This window comes from Silene latifolia, chromosome 9 (genome assembly GCF_048544455.1).
Source record: "Silene latifolia isolate original U9 population chromosome 9, ASM4854445v1, whole genome shotgun sequence".
In the NCBI taxonomy this organism is placed as follows: domain Eukaryota; kingdom Viridiplantae; phylum Streptophyta; class Magnoliopsida; order Caryophyllales; family Caryophyllaceae; genus Silene; species Silene latifolia.
The window spans coordinates 224,676,437-224,680,563 of NC_133534.1; the positions used below are offsets into that span (position 1 = coordinate 224,676,437).

General features: G+C 44.2%; 1 long non-coding RNA gene across 1 annotated transcript; it reads left to right on the top strand.

Moving 5' to 3' along the window:
* Positions 1–241: 241 nt before the first annotated feature.
* Positions 242–867, top strand: LOC141598532 (uncharacterized). Its single transcript, XR_012523582.1, has 3 exons — positions 242–363; positions 487–616; positions 724–867. It is a non-coding gene; the product is annotated as an uncharacterized LOC141598532 (long non-coding RNA).
* The last annotated feature ends 3,260 nt before the right edge of the window (positions 868–4,127 follow it).

Sequence of the window (4,127 nt, forward strand, 5' to 3'; positions counted from 1 at the left end):
GATGGTAATGTCTTCATACCTGAGTGGTCCTGGTAAGGCACTTGGAGTATGAGGGTGTTACACTGCCGACGAGCCACCACGGGTGCCGATACGGTACACTTCGGATCATCGGATGATTCTTGAGCCGTCGGGATTATGGTAAGTTTTATTCTTTATTAGTCTACTATTTTGATTTCTTTTTTTTTTTTTGTAAAATAATAATTGTTTGTAATTTTACAAGTTCAGAATAAATGCAGGTTTATGGACGATTGCGTGATACGAGGTGTCACGAAAAGCACGAAGACTAATTTCGTGGGTCCAATTCCTACATCGTGGACACAAGCTTCTCATGCACAAAGAGAGGCGTGGTTCAATAACTTTCGGGTATATATTTTCCGTAATTCTTTGTTTTAGAAACCAAATAATTAATTTTGATAAATTTTTTAAGAACCAAGGTTATACTTTTACTTTATACTAATATGAAATTTTGTCGCATTTTTTTTGTAGCTATCATTTGCTTGGTCACCGTCTCAAGAACAGAATGTCCGTAACAGGTACAATGACGTCGGTACTCGACGATATCGAGACGTGATCTGGAAGGTAATTAGGCGCCCAAAGGAACCAGACCACATGAAAGGTATTTAATTAACTTGTTTTGTTATTTGTATTAATTAGCATATAATCTCTTATATTATAAATAATATCAGTAACTTATTAGTTATGATTTCATATGTGTAATTGCAGGTGACAAGTATGAAGGCTTAATAAAGCATACCAAAAGTGAAGCTTTTCAGAAGAAGTCTAAGCAAGCATCCCTCAACAAAAGAGGAGGAAAGGAAGACGCCGTGAACGAGCCTACTCATTACGCGGGTTCACGGTCGTTCTGGGATAAAGTATTAGGTGTAAGTTTGTCTATTATTTCACACTTTTTTTTGTTTTCAATGCAACATGTTTATTTTATGTTAGATTTTTTGTTGATTTTCTAACATGTATGTTTTTTTTTCATTCAGAAAGGAAAGAAGAAGTCAAAGCCGATTGCGACGGTACCGAACCCATTTCGGACACGCATTCCGGGTTGACCACAAAGGGGTTAGAACTTGGACTAAGCCAAAAGACAAGCAATTATATGTAAGTTTTCCCTAACACTTAATTTTTGTTAATTTATTCTCTTTTAAAATGTCGTATATAAGGTGGTTACCATATTAACTTACAACCATTTGTTTAATATTGTAGGAAGCATTTGAATAAGAAAAAGCCGTCAATCCAGAAAAACCGGATAATGACATATGGTATGAGTTGGTGGATGGCTTCAAGAAAGGGCACGTGTATGGTACCGGAAGTTCAACACCGGCTTTCTATGATAAAACGCGTAGAAGATCGACTTCAACAATTCCCAGCAACACGTATCAACCGGGAATTATTAGTCAACTTCAAAATCAAATAAGAGAGCGTGATGAACGTGATGCCAAACGTGATGAAGAACTTGCCAAACGTGATGAAGAATTCCGCCAAATGAAGGAAAGAATGGAAATTTTTGAGAATTGGTGGCAAAGTTGTAACCCCGGACCTAGACCCAACTACGATCCAAATGATCCGCATGGTCCACATGGAGGGAGTGGAGTCGGTGTTGGCTTCCAAGTAAGATGATTTTAGCATGTAAGCTTGTAAAACTTGAACTTTAGACTTGAACATTAGAATAGCTTAGCTTGTAAAACTTTCATTTTCAATATATGAAATGAAGTTTGAGAAAATGGGAGGTGTTGGGTTGAAATGTATGGTGTTGTGTGTGTTGAAATTTGGGATGTATGGTGTTGTGGAACATCGGTTTGTATGCAGGTTGTAAATATTTGGCTAGCAATGAAAACGAAAAAAACCACCAAAACATACAGTGGCTTTGGCGACTGAATTGGGATTTGGCGACTGAAATTCAGTCGCCAAATTGGCGACTGATTTAGGGTAGTCGCCAAAATGGCGACTGAATTTCAGTCGCCAAATCCCAATTCAGTCGCTAAATTTCCTCAGCCAAACTGGCTACGTGTGACGATTCGCACACTTGAGCCCTTAGATTTATTTATGCTTATGTAATTTCATTTCCCTTGTACATTTGTAGTAACTATTTTCTTAGTAGTTTTAGAATAGGTTTCCATAAATAGGTATATCGCTATTCTGAACTAAACTTGTAAAATCAATGTTTCCTGCTACCAGGATGTAAATATCAAATTTCCCTCTTTAGGGAGTACTAGTGAATGAAAATCTACTTCCTACCTTGTGCCTTCGTATTTGCTTGTTGTTACTTTGTTGTGAACGACTCTTTGCCTTCACTTTACTAACAAGCCGTGTTTGTGGGATCGACACTAGGATCCCGACTCACACCCCGAGACCCGAGTATCGTGCTAGTGGGCGATCCCTCACTAGTACGAAGATCCTTGTCGCTTGCATCTTGCCTTGAGACGGGTAAGGGTGCGCGCCACGGTCCGGCAAAAGTAGCGGACCGTGACATTTGGTATCAGAGCCCGGTCTTCGGACGGGCGTCTGCAAGCCGCATTTGTTTATCGAGATCGAGAAAATGGGCGAAACAATCGAGGACCGAGTGGATGCCTTAGAGGACACAATCGACGTCAAGCTTCCCAAACTCGAGGACATCGTTATGCGGATGGCCGCGAGCCTCGAGGAGTTGCAAAAGACGGTTTGTGACCTTGAGACGAAGGTGGACGGGATGGATACCCGCATCCAAGCGATCAGTGGTGCGATCCCCGACGATCGGGAGGAAGAGATCAATCATCTGCATCGAAAGGTCGAGATGTTAGAGAACACTTGCGCCACGCTCGTGAAAGCGGTGGCCAATGACGGGAAATCTGTGGGGAGCCATAAGGTGAAGGCACCTCGACCTCGTGCCTACGATGGGGCGAGGGATTCGAAAGCGGTGGATAACTTTATCTTCGATATGGAGCAATACTTCCGAGTAAGTGGGCTCGACGAAGACGCGGAAGTTGTCACGGCAAGCATGTATCTAGTCGACGATGCCAAGATGTGGTGGAGGGCTAGATACAAGGAAATCGATGCGGGCACGATTACGGTGACATCGTGGGCCGACTTCAAGAGGATCTTGAAGGATCACTTCTACCCCGAGAACACGGAGTTTGTTGCTTGGAAGAAGCTAAAGGAAATCAAGCACACCAAATCAATCCGGGAATATGTGAGGGAATTCTCAGCGTGCATGCTCGAGATTACCGAAATGTCCGAGACGGACCGGACATTCGAATTCATTGATGGGTTGAAGAGGTGGGCACAACAGGAGGTCATCAGGCAGAATCCCAAAACTTTGTCTTCGGCCATATCGGTCGCGGAGCGCCTGCTCGACTTTCATGGAGAACGAGAGGCACCAAGAGTTGTGGCACCAACGGGGAATATGGGTGCATCACAAAGTGGGTACAATGGACAAAGGCCACAAAACAGCGCTATTTCAGTTGGGAACAGTCGGTTCCGCTCACAAGGAAGTCAAGCCCAATCGGCGAGCACTACAAACTCACCCTCAAGCTCGTCTTCTAAGGTGGGAAACTCTACTGCTTCCACAACGAAGAGACCGTTTGCGTGTTTTGTGTGCAAGGGTCCTCACAAGATGGCCGATTGTCCGAACCAAGCGGAGTTCAATGCCATGTTCAAGAAGATGCCGAAAGGGGCTCAAGAACGTCTTGATGGGGCGTTGGCCGACTATCACCAAGAGTGTAACGAAGACTCGAGTGATGGTGAAGACCAACCACGGATGGGCTCACTTCAACGGATCAGCGCGATGGGGAAATACGAAGAGTCCTCCGCCAAGAAATCCAACGGGCTCATGTACGTGGACTTGATGGTGAATGGGAAGAAAGCACGAGCCTTGATCGACTCGGGCGCCTCCCATAACTTTGTTACGAAAGAGGAAGCGGATCGGTTGGGGCTAGTTCTGCGGGATGCTAACAGTTTACTGAAGCGGTCAATGGGAAAATGAGACGCGTCCAAGGAGTGGCTAAGAAGCTCGCGGTCCAAGTGGGTGAGTGGGCAGGGGAGCTCGACTTCACCACCGTTCCGCTGGATGACTTCAAGTTAGTACTCGGGATGCAGTTCTTTCAGAAAGCATTAGTGGTATTGAAACCGAGTGACGGATCAAT